The sequence below is a fragment of the Eublepharis macularius genome, chromosome 16 (assembly GCF_028583425.1).
Source record: "Eublepharis macularius isolate TG4126 chromosome 16, MPM_Emac_v1.0, whole genome shotgun sequence".
NCBI lineage: Eukaryota > Metazoa > Chordata > Lepidosauria > Squamata > Eublepharidae > Eublepharis > Eublepharis macularius.
This window is the reverse complement of record NC_072805.1, coordinates 10,998,458-11,015,065: the sequence shown is the minus strand read 5'-3', so window position 1 is coordinate 11,015,065 and position 16,608 is coordinate 10,998,458. Positions and strand designations below refer to the sequence as shown.

Here is a 16,608-nt window from a genome sequence, read left to right as displayed (position 1 = left end):
GTCCCAGGCCAGGTACACATACTTCCCAGATAAATGGATGTGCCACTGCATGCAGAATTGTAACCGTAGAAAGGAGTCAATGAAGCTATCAGGGAACAAAACCATTGATGTATCTGGCAACAATCAGTGCGTCAAAAATATGGTTGAGAAAAGTTTTGTGGAAATGGGAACAGAGGAAATAATCTGCCTACCTTTGGCAATACACTCAACATTGTCTCAATCCGAATTATGTCAAAGATACAGAAGGAAGGTGACTGACTTAGTAGGGAAAGGGAAGGAAGTCTCCAATAGGCATCCAGGGATCACACACTCATATTTCACCTTCCCCCTCCAAACTAAGAACCACGATGTCATGGGTGCCCGACCCACCTCTCAGTCTCTTCTTCACACCTTTCACTATCTCCCTGTCACTCTGCCCTGCTCCATGCACTGCTAGGAGGAAGGAGCTTCAGGCTTCCCTCCGTGCCATTTTTGCCAGCAGAAATGGCCTCAAGGGGGCCCATTGCCCCTTCCTCAGGCTCCATGAGCCCTTCCCATCTCTTTACCAAAGCCCTCCTTCCTCCTTGCAGCATTTGGAGCTGTGTGGAGCGGTAGAGAGGTTTTTAAAGGTAAGTCCCCAGGTGAACATGTGACTGAGAGCTGGGTTGGGTGCCCATGGACTTGTGTTGTATGTAATGTGTATTTTAACCCTGTCAGCTCCTGCTTAGGGCAAAGGGCCATGTGGGTGAAATTGTGGGAAGGAGCGGGTACTGACCAGAGGGTGGGTAGAAGGACTGAATCAGAGGAAGCGGAAGGGTGTAGGGGAGTAAAGGAAGATATTTGATTCTGTGGACTTTCTTGAGTGAATAGCTTTATCTTTTGGAGTTTACAAGAGGGGCAGCTGTGAGGATTCATGGGAGAGGGAAAATCGTATCCCCCACTTCAGCCCCTGCTTCCCTGCCTTCCCTCCCCACCTCCGTCTGCATCAGTTCTCCCCTCACTCTTTTCTCACCCTGCTTACACAATCACCTGCTCACCTTGCTTCCTCGCCCTGCTGGATCTTTGAGAGCTCTCTCCTGCTCTCTCCCCCACTTCCCCCGCCCCCATACTGCTGTCTCTGTTTCTACTTTCCCTCTCCTCACTCACCACCTCCTCCTCTTCATTTTTGTTGCTGCTGCAGCCACATCTTGGCAAAGCAACCCATCACAACAGCAGATGCCTCATTGTTGTGATGGGTTGTCTTGACAACCCAAAATGGCAACTGAGATCTCATGAAGTGTTCTCATGAGATCTTGGCAAGGAAGGAATTCACTGCAGACTTGGACAACCTGAAAAATCAGCAGTGGCTGAACATAGCCTAACTCAAACAGGGCACAGTATCTTATTCCAGGACACCAAAATACTGGACAACACTTCCAACTACTTTGTCAGACTGCACAGGGAAGCCATTGAAATTCACAAGCATAAGCAAAACTTCAACAGGAAAGAAGAAACCTTAAGAATGAACAGAGCATGGTTTCCAGTTCTGAAAAACACCAGGCTAACAAAACATTCTATCCCCGACAATAGCCCTGCAGAGAAGATTAGCACATCAAGTACCAATCCAGATGCAAAAGAACCTCCTCAGGATACAGTGAAGCCTCCCGCCATTAGCATTCCACACCCTGGGAAACTCTTACAGGATGTCTCAGCTCAACCCCACCCCTCCTGAGTAGATACAAATGACCTACATCTTTTCCACACTGTGACACTGAGAGATCTCTGTCTTTTGGTGCTACACCTCTGAAGATGCCAGCCACAGCTGCTGGCGAAACGTCAGGAACTACAATGCCAAGACCACGACAATACAGCCCGGAAAACCCACAACAACCATCGAATTCAGTTTTGTTTTTGTGATGCACATGGAGACACCACTAATTTATGGAGGAGGGGATTTCCCCCCATTTTTAAAGAAATTCTGCAAATCTATGATTTTCCTATGGGTTAGCAAAAATATCCACCTTAGCCCTGTGTGGTTCCCTCTTGCAGATTTTATTAGATGTACGATATACTGAATTATAGAAAAGGATAAGAGTGGCAGGACTCTAATCTGGAGAACCAGGTTTGATTCCCTACTCCTCCACGTGAAGCCAGCTGGGTGACCTTGGGGCAGTCACAGCTTCCTGGAGCTCTCTCAGCCACACCCACCTCACAGGGTGATTGTTGTGAGGATAATAATAACATGCTTTGTAAACTACTCGTGGGTGTTGAGTTGTCCTGAAGGGTGATATATAAATCGAATGTTATTGTTATCATCATCATCATCTCATGCCCAGAGCAAAATGCTCTTTAAGAATAAGACTTGTTGCCGGTTCCTATGAGGGAGCAAAGCAAAATGCAGAGGCGTGTCCAAAGTAACCAATCAGAAAATAGCAAACACAACACTTTGGAACAATTACAATAAACAGTGCAATGAAAATGTCTCTGAAACAATTGTTTTTTCATTTATCCATTAAAGTGCTCTGTGCAAAATATATTCCTAAAGACATTGAATAACAATTGTACAAATAGAAAGACTTGTGTGTATCAAACCGTACAAAAGGGAATAATAGAACGTCAACTGTATCCCTTTAAGAGAGTCCCTCAACAGCGAATATAAACAGTCTTGAAGTTCGTTTGTTCTTCCAATTTGAAAGCTGGGGACTCTCGCATGTAAAGCTGTACTTGGAAGAAATGTCCAAAAAATTGCCTTTGAGGCCACAAAGGACGAGGAGAGAAGGACCAGCTGTTCTCGGCAACTCTTCTAGCTTCCCAACTCTTCGCTTTGGTGTGTACTCCTACTGCGACCGCCCTGTTCGTGCACTGAATGGTAGCACGTAAGATTCGTTTCTACTCTACGGTGGTGAGTTAATTACCCTTTGCTTGTGTTAAGCTTTTGAATGTATTCACTTAGAACAAACATGGCTTTGATCTTTTACATCAATGCTTCATTTATAGAAATTTATTCTCTTTGGTGGAAATATTGGTGGCCCCTGAAGAAGTGAACGTTGGATGAAACAAGCTGAGTGATCAAGCCGGCAGCTTGTAGGGCCAGGGGCTCTTTGGAGCTCCCTCTCTATGTTTGCTTCCACCAATTCAGAATGGTTTTTCCTTCTAGGTTGTTTCATTCTCACCGCACCAGTTGGGGGACGAGAAAAGTTGCCAAGAACAGCTGGTCCTTCTCTTCTCGTCCTTTGTGGCCTCAAAGGCAATTTTTTGGACATTTCTTCCAAGTACAGCTTTACATGCGAGAGTCCCCAGATTTCAAATTGGAAGAACAAACGAACTTCAAGACTGTTTATATTCGCTGTTGAGGGACTCTCTTAAAGGGATATGGTTGATGTTGTATTATTCCCTTTTGTACGGTTTGATACACACAAATCTTTCTATTTGTACAATTGTTATTCAATGTGTTTAGGAATATATTTTGCACAGAGCACTTTTAACGGATAAATGAAAAAACAATCGGTTCCTATGAGGGGTCATCTTCTTTTCTTTCTCCAACATCTATCAGTCAGATACCCCAAGAAATCTCGCAAGAAGGGCAGAGTGATGTTAGTCATCTTCTAATTCCTCCCCACCTCAAAGTATCTAATAATCAGAAGTCTTTGCACATGGAGCTTCCATTCCTAGTTGTCCTTAGTTCACCTAGCCACTGATACGAGGACATTTTCTCCATTAAGTAAACATTACCCTCCCATTAAGCATCATGATATTTTAACTGGCAATGAATTCCATAACGATCCACTCCGTGGAGATGTGCTTCTTTTTTCTCAAACTTTTTGGTTTTCAGTTTCATAGGATGGCAGCAAATTTCTCTTTTTTAGAGAGAGAATCAGAATTGCTTTGTATTCACTCTTCCCATAACATTCACAAGTCTGTGTCTGTATAAACCCTTCTTCAGCAACCTTATTTTACCTGTGTGATTCTGCCCCCACATTCTTAAGCTTTTTGTCATGAGGAAGACGTCCTCCAAGACTGTATTGTTTTTCTAGTCTACGACATTTTATTTGAATGGGGACAACCACAGCTGCATACTTTATCTTAAATATAGCTGCAACAATAGGTGCATGTAACATTTATTAGAGGCCTTGCTGTTTTACAAGTTACCTTTCCTAATCATCGGCTGAATTATTCCACTTTGGCCTGTGTGCAGAGACTGGCTGCTGTGGATTGGACTGCTGGAACATATGAAGCTGCTCCATGTTGTATCATTCCATTGGGCCATGGGCCCTGCCCTGTGGACTCTGTAAGATCCGCCCTGAGCCTGCGAAAGCGGGGAGGGCGGAATATAAATATAATAAATTAAATTAAAATTAAATTAAGATTTGCTCCCATGCTCTCTCCTGGCCTTGTTAGCACAGAATCTTTTAAGTTGGAGTGCCAAGGCATGTGTAGTATAGGGCTGCCAATCCCCCGAATTACAACTGATCTCCAGATGACAATTCCCCTGGAGAAATTGGCTGCTTTGGACAGTGGACTCCATGGCTTTATACCCCACTGAGGCCCTTCCCCTCCCCAAACCCCACCCTCCCAGGCCCTAACTCAAATTTACAGGAATATCTCAACCCAAAGTTAGCAACCCTATAAGCACTGCTCCCTTTTATCTTGTTCCTTTCTTCAGTTCTTCTAGTTGAAGGTTGTCAGGTTCTTTTTTGCAAACAGAATGTGCAACTGCATCTATAAAATGTAAAGCAATAAATACCCATGTAAATGCTTTGCACACAATCCAGTAGGAAGCTCTTTCACAAGATACCATTGAAATGAACGGGAGTGGCACAAAAACACTTTTGTTAAATTCAGTGGGGGCCTTATACAGGATGGATCATTCCTCTGAAAAGTAATAGACAAGCACAACATCTGACCACTAAGGGGTGCTGAAAATCCACTAATGGGCAACATATACCCAAAGATGCATATTGAACAGGTAAGGCCAGAATGAAGGGAGCATCTTTTTTATCATCTGCAAAGTGAAATGCAGAGCGCATCTGCACCTTAGCAAAGGTAGCAAAACTTTCTTCCGGAGGGTGAAATGCAAAAACAGCAGCCAGTCTGCAAGGACTCACTGGATAACATGGCAAAGGAGGAAAACACCCGCTTTAAGAGTCTTAGTGCCTGGAAAAATACTCACCCTGCATTTTGGGCTGTCCTTCTTTTCATCCTGCCCATTTAGGTCCTGTTATGAAGTGTTAAGTATTAAAAACATAAAAGGTTCTTTCCAGAAATACTGCATTGATTACTCACATATGTTTCTTCTGCCCAGCCATAAGACTCAACTGTAGGATTTCTACGTATAACATCATCTGTTTTCTATCTGAACCTGAATAGTTTCAGTGTTTAATTTCCTGAAAAGCCCTGATCAGATTTAAAGGGAAGGGATGCATTTTTAAAAATCTGTTTTCTAACCTTGCTCACCCCTTTTTGGTAGTGTCCCCTTTAAGGTATCTGCATCTTCCACTCCCTGGCCAGCAGCGTGTGGCCCCCCAGACAAGGGTGGACTCATACTGTCTGGCTTACGTTTCCATATAAGGAAAGTCTGTTGATTTATGTACCAGCTCATAAAGCAAAAGGTAATCCTAATTAACCCTCTTCAGGCTCTCCTTGTGGTAAAGTCCCCATAAAACACATACTTTGTGTGTGCCCAGAAAAAACCATTGGGTAGCACACTTCTCCCTAAGACTGTTCACAGGAAATGCCTGAACTCACTGAGGCATCTCTTCCAGTTACAAAGTTCCTGTAGGGCAACGGAAGTAACTTTTAGAACCACAAAGTTTTAAGGGCCTCTGGGGAATGTCTATCAAGCACGCTCGCTAACCTTTTAAAACCTAATCCCCCCCCTTGTCCCTTGGCACTCCTTAAGTTGCTCAAACAGACACCTGCCCCCCTACAAGTTCTGTTTACCTGCCGACATTTCACAGATGAAAACATGCTTCTGTAGTGAAACACTTATTCAAACACCAAGAATCACTGCTTGAACCTGCTGTCATACCCACTATTCATATCACTGCTCCTCTCCACCTGCTCCAGACCCTATTAATTCCTCTACTTCATTAATTCCTCTACTTTTTCTTTACAATGCTGGCATGCTAGCCAAGTAAACGTACGGGCTTTCTTGTTAAAACTTAAGAATGATTGGGAGAAAGTGGAGGGTACATCTGGGTACCAGGACTGGCCTGGATGTCTCATGGTATGCAACCCGGGGAACAAAGATTTCAAACACTCATGAAACAGTTTTTAAGAAATTTTAAATAATGCCAAGTGCCAAATGCCAAGTGCAAAGACAATTAATATAATAAATACAATTTCATGAAATTCAACTGGTAGAGAAAAAGTTCATACGGTAAAGAGTCCAGCTAGTGAAGATCACACCATTAATAACTTTTTCTTTCTCTTTCATAGATAGGTTAAATGGCAAAGACCATCATATTGTCTAGAAGAACTAGAGCTGAACGTTCCTTCCAACATACAGCCGACGGGTTTTGCTAGCAGATTTCCAGTTCCCGTTTCATACTCTTACTTCCTCACAGGCATAACCTTCAAAGATGGTCACCAAACCCAATTCTCACATATCACCCAGTTGGCAAATGACGGAATCAAACCGTCATTTTGATTCCGTCATTTGCCAACTGGGTGATATGTGAGAATTGGGTTTGGTGACCATCTTTGAAGGTTATGCCTGTGAGGAAGTAAGAGTACGAAACGGGAATTGGAAATCTGCTAGCAAAACCCGTCGGCTGTATGTTGGAAGGAACGTTCAGCTCTAGTTCTTCTAGACAATATGATGGTCTTTGCCATTTAACCTATCTATGAAAGAGAAAGAAAACGTTATTAATGGTGTGATCTTCACCAGCTGGACTCTTTACCGTATGAACTTTTTCTCTACCAGTTGAATTTCATGAAATTGTATTTATTATATTAATTGTCTTTGCACTTGGCATTTGGCACTTGGCATTATTTAAAATTTCTTAAAAACTGTTTCATGAGTGTTTGAAATCTTTGTTCCCCGGGTTGTATACTGAGACTGTTTAATCTGTCCGGGTGACCTCCCCTTGTAGCTACCTATGGATGTCTCATGGGGCAGAAGGAGACAAGTGAGGATCTTGGGGCTGTGGGCTGTAGGGACGATCGTCAACTCCGAGTTCGGAAAATCCTGGAGATTTGGGATGGAGCCTGAGGCAGGTGTGGTTTGGGGAGGGGAGGGACCTCAGTTGGGTATCATGTAGGGCTGCCAACTCTGGATTGAGAAATTCCTGGAGATTTGGGGGTGGAGCTAGGGAAGGGTGGGGTTTGGGGAGGGCTGAGTCCTCAGTAGGGTATAATGTCATATAGACCAGCTTCCAAAACAGCCATTTTCTCCAGGGGAACAATCTTTCTAGTGTGGAGATCAGTTGTAAATCTAGGGAGATCTCCAGGCCCCACCTGGAACCTGGTATCCTTATCTGCAGGGCTGAACCTGGTCTGCAAGCCACATGTTATAGAGCCTGAGGGCAGATGAAGTCAGTTAAGATTTAAGGGTAATATTTTCTAGATTCATCGACTGAAGGATCCCACACTGAGAATGGGATGTCGTCACTTACCTACATAGACAAATAGCTTTGGCTACATGATGCCACTGCTGAAGGCAAACAAAGCCATTTGTGAAAGAGAGGCATTGTAAATGAACAGGCAGATATTTATGCTGAAAGCACAGGAGGGAGAGGGATTCCCCAACTGTCTGAAAACAGCTCCCCAAATCCATGAATTCTTTCACCTTACTAGTACTCCACATGGATCTGGTGCTACCAATTATTTATTTATTTATTTATTTATTTTATTGCTTACATAGTGTAAATCAATAGGATGAAACATCTAATAAGTAATATAATAGAACTAGGGTTATAGAAATCTGAAGCAGAGCATAAGCTCCTAAATATCTTCAGCAACACAGGCTATCTTGATTTGGGATTACATAGAAAGATAGCGAGAAGCATTTTATTTGGGATTGTCTGTTAATTAATTATTTTATTTTATTTTATTTATACTCCACCCTCACCATGAATGGGCTCAGGGTGGTTCACTGCATGCATACAGTACAATAAGATAATCATAAAAACTATAAAATCAGAGGTAATTTAAAACAATCATTAAAATAGTTCAGGTGCCGCCTATGTATAGGCCACTTAAATAGACAATCGGCAGCCGCATATGAGCCATAGCATGTGGGCATGCACATGGCTGAGGGCAGTCATGGAAAAGGTGGTGGTCTTAGGTGGAAGGGTGAAAGGACACCTGCTGCTCCTCAGCCAAGGGCCCGGCGGAACTTCTCCATTTTACAGGACCTGTGGCACTGTAACAGGTCCCGCAGAGCCCGAGTCTCCAGTGGGAAAGTGTTCCACCAGGCCAGGCCAGGCCAAGGCAGAAAAGGCCCTGGCCCTGGTCAAGGCCAGATGGATGTCCTTCGGGCCAGGGACAACCAGGAGTTGCTTCTCTGCACAGAGCAATGCCCTGCAGGGGACATAATGGGGGAGGTGGTCTTAAGAAAGAATGTTTGTGATTTGGGTTGAAAAAGCATAATTGTCTAGCAATATGTTATCATACATGAGAATTTAAAATGAATTATTAAAATAAATCACTATTTACCTTGGGTGACCACCTCTCCAAAAGGCGAGAGATCCTATGAGTAAATGGGTGGAAGGGGTATCATAAGTAAGTGGGTGGAAGTTATCAACAAATAGGTCTGGTATGTTTAGCATTTCAGATAGGTAATCTTTAGAGATGAGCACGAACCAGGAAAATGGCGATTCATGGTGGTTTATGGTCTGTCGCGTTTAATGAACCGTGAACTTTCACAAACTTACCCTGGTTCATGAACCAGTTCATTTGGTTCGTGAAAATGTCACTTCCAGGTCAACAGAAAGCCTGCAGAGAGCTCCCCCGCCCCCGGTTTCCTAGGAAACTGATTGATTGGCGCCAGGCTGTCTGCAGTGACGAACTGAAATACGAACCAAACAAATGGGGCTAAAATTCATTGTGGTTCATGAGAAATGAGCTCCCATGAACCGCCGGTTTGTGAATAGTTATGCTTAGTAAATTCAGTTATTCATGCTTAGTAAAATAGTTAGTAAATTCAGTAGCAGAGACCGACTTTCTAGGCTATAAACTTTCATGAGGCAAAGCTCGCTTTGCAGGAAATGAAGGAAATTCGCTTTGTCAAAGTCAGCTTTGACTCACAAATGCTTATACCCTCATAAGTTTAAAATTATTTAATTTATACACTTAAATTGAATTGGATTTGAATTCCTAAGTGCTCACTTAAGGTACTAGAGTCTCACATGATCACTGACAGATATTCCATGGACAGCAGAGAGGTTAATACGGGTTGGATCCAACCAACTTGAGCCCTTTTCACACAACATACCTGCTTCCAGAACATCGCGAAACGCAGTGCAAAAAATGCGGAAGATAGTGTCTTCTCACAAGAGTTTTGCGTGACGTCACACATAACTCTCGCGAGAAGACGCTATCTTCCATGTTTTTTGCGCTGCGTTTTGCGATGTTCTGGAAGCAGGTATGTTGTGTGAAAAGGGCCCTGTTTGCTGTTGAAAAATGATGACTCAAAAAAGGCTATGCTGGGGATCATGGGACCTGCATGGACAAAAAGATATGTGGGACAAAAGCTATAGTTAAGAGGGAATCGAATGGGATTATTGAGTGAATGAGCTGGCTGGAGCCAACCCTCTATCTGTCCAATGTAGGATCATCTGACTTAAATACAAACATAAAACCACAGTCTCAAATGCTGTGGTAATAATGTTTCAACCAATGACGGTGGGAAAACCAGATTGATGTGGAACTGGAAATATAGAATCATAGAGTAGGGAGGGACCTCCAGGGTCATCTAGTCCAATCCCCTGCACAATGCAGGAAATTCACAACAACTGCCTCCCTGAATATGTCCTGAGCTCCTTCACAAAAGGATAATTAGGTGGGTATCCATGTTGGTCTGCAGTAGAACAGCAGGGTTTTAGTCCAGTGGTACCTTAGAGACCAACAAGATTTTCAGAATATAAACATTTGAGAGTTAGGGCTGCTTTCTTCAGACGGGTGTCTAAGGATGAGAACTCTGACTCTTGTAAGCTTACACTCTGAAAACGTTGATCTCTAAGGAGCCACTGGACTAAAATCTTGCTGTCCTTCTCAAAAGGAATTAATTTTAGACAATGGAAACCAAATGAGGAGGGAGGGAGCACCAGAACTGAACATGGCACCAGTGCATATCAACCAACTATGTTTCATTTTCTCTGTAAAATGCTGCATGCTTGCTGTGGCACCTTTCTCCCATATTTTGCTAGATATTACTAGTATTTGTATAGAAATATGCTATATAGAAGAGTATAGACTTAACAGTGCAGTCCTAAACACAGTTAAAGCCTTCTAAGTTCATGGACTCTGTTTAGGATTGCATTGTGAGACTCTTAAAATGTAAAAAAAATTGCTGGTGTGTGTTGAACTTTATATATGGTTTTAATATATTAATATAATAATATATATCAAATCTGTAACATGGCATAACAGCAATTATTCAGGGAAGAAGTGATTTTATTGTATTAATATTAAGAGCACTTTGCCAATTTAACTCGTGTACCCATATTCTTTTCTGAGAGGCTGATGCAGGGCATAAGACTGTCAGGTAGCATTTAGAACTGTGTTGGGAAATATGTGTAGGAGGCAGAGATGAATAGTAACTATTATTTTATCGCGAAAGACTAAAATGAGAGATGCCTGAGTTCCATCAAGACATTATTTCTAACCTAGAAACTCATCCCTTGATGGCAGGTAGGTATGTGTGGTAGGTAGGTACAGGTTCTTGTATAGCACTCAGCACATGCCCTTGAGTATTCTCTTCATCTTTTTGAACTTCTGGTATTGAAAATATGGCTTATTCATTGCTCAAATTTATTTAAATTACCTCGCAAACTTTTTTCTGTAGTGAGCAATTGATGACTTTAAGATTATCTTGATACTATACTCTCTGCATCCCTGTGGCCATGTAAACTTCTTTGTTTTCTTCTGTGCTGAGAAGGTGTGGCTTTTAAACAGTCCTGACATCATGTCCTTTTTAGTCCTATGGCCTTCATCAAAGGTTTGGGGAAAGGTGAGGGTAGGAACTGGACTGTGGATATTCATTGGTAAATAAGAGGCCTTTTGCAGGGGCTCAAAAGGACACTTCTTCACATGCAGCAGCAGCAGACTGAAAACACATGCTAGGCTGGGCAGCCTGGGCATTCATTTTCCTCTTCTTTCCCAACCCATAGCACAACCTGCTTCTGAAGCACGTCACTCACTGCAAACTAGACTCCACTGGCATGTTCTTTCTTGTACTTTCTCCCGGTGCTGCTGACATTAATGGGGATGAGGTTGAGAAAGTAAGCAGGAAAAGTGGCAAGGGAGAGAAGATTATGGAACAAGAATGAGTTCAGAATGGCTCAGGATAGTAGCCATCTTGCAACTTCCCCTCACCCATTCCTTGCAGGGCAATGAGGTGGAATAATGCCATTTTTATTTCTCCATAAAGAAAAACAATAGATGCTTATTATTTTTACAAATGACATCCCAAAATCTAGAGAGGGGACCTGGTGGGGATGGGGTGAGGAAACCCTCCCTGGCTTCCCTGTATTTACAGACTTACTCTTTGTTCATGCATCCTTCATTTTTTAAAAGCATCTCCAAAATCTCTCACAAAGAAAAGCTAAGAACAAGGATGTACCAGGAACATGTATCAGAGAAAGGAGCTCTCCACGCAGTAAATACAGGCAGAGCACTCAGCATATGGTATCCAGTAGAAATGTGAACCAGCCCCCAAAGAGCAGCTTTCTCTGTGTTTACTGTAATATTTGGAACTCTCACCTACTGGAATTATGTTCAGTCTCTGCATAGCACAGCTAAAAAAAATGTAAAGGCCTTTTGGAAGTAAATTTTGGTCCTGTTTTTAAATTCTCTGCTAAACATGTAAACTGTTTTAATGCTTTCTGAGTAGACATGGGCACGAACAGCATTACGAACGGAAAAAACCCACGAACAGGCCGTTTGTCTGTTCGCGAACAGGCCATTCATGAGGCCTCATTCCAGACGAACAGGTGGTCATCACAAACCTCGTTCATTGCATTCGGCTTCTGTTTGGGAAGTCAGACACTCAGGCGCCTTCAATCAATTGCCTCGGCAACGGAGGGAGGGACTGCCTGAACTCTGCCTGCACTCCCTCTGTCGCCCCGGACACCCCAATCAAAGCCCAGCTTGATGGGCAGGTCTTCCAAGTGTGGAGCTGCAAATTGGTTACAATTGGTAACATGGGAGCAGACACCAGGGCAGAGGGAGGGAGGAGGGGGTGTTCTGTGGCCATGGGAACTCCAATCTCATCCCTGCAAACCCTGTTAGGTAGTTCTGACTGCCAACCACAGACCTCCTGCATTTCTCAATGAGACCTCTGCTTATAAAAGGGCACTGCGCTCCCAGTTCTGGTTTCATTTTCAGCAAGCAGTGGAGTGGGAGAGAGCTGTTGATAGCCTTTTGGGAGAGAGACAGGGAAAGTGCATTGGAGCTGGGCTTTTTTCTGTGTGTGGTGGGTGGGATAGGGATCTATCACCTCTGGTTCCAGGGCTGCTGCCAGGCCCTGGGGCCAAGCTCAGTGGGCACCTCGGCTGAGGGCTCACTCTATTACTATTATTAGTATCAGTGCCTGATCTGGTCAGGCTTCTGGGTGTCCTGGGCTAGGGTGCTAGCCCCAGCGTCTGATTCTAGGGCTTCTGCCAAGCCCTGGGGCCAAGCTAAGTGGGCACCTCAGTTGAGGGCTCACATTATTATCAGTGCCTGATCTGGTCAGGCTTCTGGGAGTGCTGGGCTAGGGCTGTACCCCAGCCTCCAGTTCCAGGGCTGCTGCCAGGCTCTGGGGCCAAGCTCTGTGGGCACCTTGGCTGAGGGATCACATTTATTATTATTATTATTATTATTATTATTATTATTATTATTATTATTATTATTATTATTATTATTATTGCCTGACCACCAGCACTGGGTGTGCTGGGCTAGGGATCTAGCCTCAGCCTCCGGTTTAAGGGCTGCTGCCAGGCCCTGGGGCCAAGCTCAGTGGGTACCTTGGCTAAGGGCTCACCCTAACTATTATTATTATCAGTATCAATGCCTGATCTGGTCAGGCTTCTGGGTGTGCTGGGCTAGGGCTCTAGCCCCAGCCTCTGGTTTCAAGGCTGCTGCCAGGCTCTGGGGCCAAGCTCTGTGGGCACTTCGGCTGACGGCTCACAGTGTTCTCTCCTTTTCTGTCCTCCTTAATTTTAGTTTGGTGGCACAATGAGTCTTCATGTTGTGGTGACCATGGGTGGTCATGGGGGAAAGTGAAAAGGTAGTCTTCCTGGTTTCTGGTTACTGGGTGTGGCTGAGGGGCAGCAGAGAGTACTCCCGCTCCCCCAGATTCACGTGTGGGGGCTGTGGAGGAGGCCAAAGAGGTCCTTCCACCTTTCCACAAAGGCAGGAAGGTGGTTGGCATCTGCCACTGCCGCTTCTCAACAACAGGCCCAGCTCAGCTGCTGTTGTGCAGATGGTAGAGCAACACAGTGCCCCCTGTCCATGCCACTGGTTCTCCCCTCTGACCGGAGGGAATGGGTCCTGCCATGACACATGTCCTTTCCGTGAAGGCAGGAAGGTGGTTAATGTCCACAGATGACGGGTTTAGGCACCAAGGCTAGCTCAGGAACTGTGGCACATGCAGTTGTCCTGCATGGTGTCCCCAATCAATGGAACCTGCTGTTCCCACCGAAGAAGGGGGAATGGGTCCTTGAACACCATCCTTTCTGCGAAGGCAGGATGGTGGGTCATCTTGGAGGCAGCCTCTGCTTTGACACTGGAGGGGTGTCCAATGCTCCATGCATGTCCAGCTGGTGTGTTTTGTCCAGACTCCACACCATGCAAGGTGTGGAGAACACCATCAGATCCAATGCCGTGGAGTGCCCCATCTGGTGAACGTATGTCGTTGTCTGACCCGCCAGATTGTGTATTTGTGTGTACGAGGCCTCCACATATGCGAACTTGTTTTGCTGGAGGCATTTCTTAGCAGATTGTGGCTGGGTCTATTTCAGAGTTGTACTGGTTAGATTATATTTGTATTTCATTTGTGATTTACCTTAAGTACTTTTCTTACAGTGCAACCCTATGCAATCTAAACCCATTGCCTTCAAAATAAATAAAATAAAGAGGCCTATCTATATATATAATTCTAGACCTGGCCATATATATATTTCTGGACCTGCCGGTTTGCCCACTAGTCGCCAGCCACCAATAGAAGGTTGTAAGCTTCTCAGCCATTGCCCGCCACTAGCAGGCGCTCCTGGTGGGTGAGATGACATCATGCTTCACTTGGGGCCGATTTTAGCCCCAAATGGGTTGAATCTCAAAGAATTGGCTGCCATCTACTCGCTTATGTCATGCCCTTGTGCTCAGAAATGATGTCAGCATGTTGCTGGGGATGCTCTGTTTTTCTGCAAAAACTGTATGGATTTACCAAAGAGTTCTTGAGAAATGGCAGGATGTCCTATGCCACGTCAGACCAGAAGTGGCACCAGCTCATCAGACAGCCCCTCCCCTGCTGCTTTAATCCTCTTCAATTTCTCCTGCCAATGCCGGAGGGACTGGCAGGCATCAGAGGGAATTGGCAGAAAATTGCCCACCATAAGTGGGAATCTGGGAACCCTAGGGAGGAGGGAAAATGGAGGAGGGCTAGCCAAAGAGACGAATAAGGTTCCCCTTTGTGGGTTCCCTGATTATTATATTGTAATTGATTTCATGTTGGGGCAGATAGGTTCCAGTGAGGTCAATGATGATTTGGGAGGCACCTTGAAGATTAAATGTATCATGGAGGAGGCAAGAATGGTATGTGTCATCTTGAGTTCTTTGGAGGAAGGGGATGGATAAAAATGGAATAATCATTAATAATACCTAGAAAAGGAGATGGGGGGAGGTATTATGAAAAGAGCTCTAAAGGCTCTTATTTAGACAGAGCAAGATTAAACCAAAATCCAGTTAAAGGAGTTGGAAGGGACCACTCCTAAGGTGACAGACTTGCAGAGCTAGTTGAATAGTGTACAGAAAGCTCTAAAGAGAGCAATTACTTTCTGTAAGGAGCTAACCACTCCCACTACTGATGAAGACTTTCATCAAATCGGCATGTGAATTTTAAGACTCAGAAGATTCACCCTGGAGTCTCCCTTTGAACTTTTTTTTTTGCATATAGTATAGTAGTGTTTAATTCAGACACTGTCCAGGGCATTGGAAGGAACCCCCTACTTCCAGCCCACTATTACACAGAATGTAGCACACAACTCTTGGGTTGCTGGGCCCTCTGCCCTCAATATCTCCACTGCCCTTCTGCACGTTGCTGGCTTAGAGGAACATTTCATGCATCTGACACATCAAGCTCTGCCTCCCAGTGAAGTCTGCTGTGGTTCACAGTACCTTGTGCCAGAATAAATGTGTTATTTAAAAAATACACTTGACACTTTTGTACTAGATTTAAGATCTCCACATTAGAGTTGGGCATGAACAGCAATACGAACTAAAAGAACCCACGAACAGTTCGATCGGCTTTTCGTGAACAAGCCATTCATGAGGCGCCATTGTAAACGAACAAGTGGTCGTCGCAAGCTTCATTTGTTGCGTTCGTCCGCTGTTCGTGAAGCCAGACAGTCAAGCACCTTCAATCAATTCCCTTGACAACGGAGGCAGGGACTGCCTGAACTCTGTCTGCACTCCTTCTGTTGCCCTGGAAACCCCAATCAAAGCCCAACTTAGCTTGATAGGCAGGTCTTCCTTCCAAGTGTGGAGCTCTAAATTGGTTACAATTGGTTACATGGGAGCAGAGACCAGGGGGGAGGGAGAAGGGAAGGGGTGTTCTGCAGCCATGGGCACTCCAATCTCATCCCTGCAAACCCTGTTAGGCAGTTCTCGCTGCCAACCACAGACCTCCTGCTTTTCTCTATGGGACCTCTGGTTATAAAAGGAAGTGTGCTCCAAGCTCTAGCTTTCAGTTTCAGCAGGCAGTGGAGCGGGAGAGAGCTAGCATTTTGGGAGAGAGACAAGGAGAGTGCATTGGAGCTTGAATTTTTGTGTGTTTGTGATAGGGATCTATCTCCTCTGGTTCCAGGACTGCTGCTAGGCCCTGGGGCCAAGCTCAGTGGGCACCTCAGCTGAGGGCTCACACTGATTACTATCAGTGCCTGATCTGGTCAGGTTTCTGGGAGTGCTGGGGTAGGGCTCTACCCCCTCCTTCTGGTTTCAGGCCAGGCCCTGGGGCCATGCTCAGTGCGCACCTTGGCTGAGGGCTCACAGTGTTCTCTCCTCATTCCTCCTTAATTCTTGTTTGCTGGCACAAAGAGGCTTCAGGAGGGGGCCAAGGGTGGTCGTGGGGGGAAATGCAAAGAATGTCCCGGTTGCCATGTGAGAAGCAGTACTGGGTGGGGCTCAGGGGCAGCAGAACCTCCTGCTCCCCAAGATTTAGCTGTGGGGGCTGTGGAGGAGGCCAAAGAGCTCTTGCCGCCAGGGGAAGAGGATCTCCTTAAACATTTTAAG

General features: G+C 44.8%; 1 protein-coding gene across 1 annotated transcript in view; it reads left to right on the top strand.

Moving 5' to 3' along the window:
- Nucleotides 1-16,608, top strand: part of ANO2 (anoctamin 2) — a 252,858-nt gene that overhangs the window by 91,608 nt on the left and 144,642 nt on the right. The window lies entirely within an intron of this gene.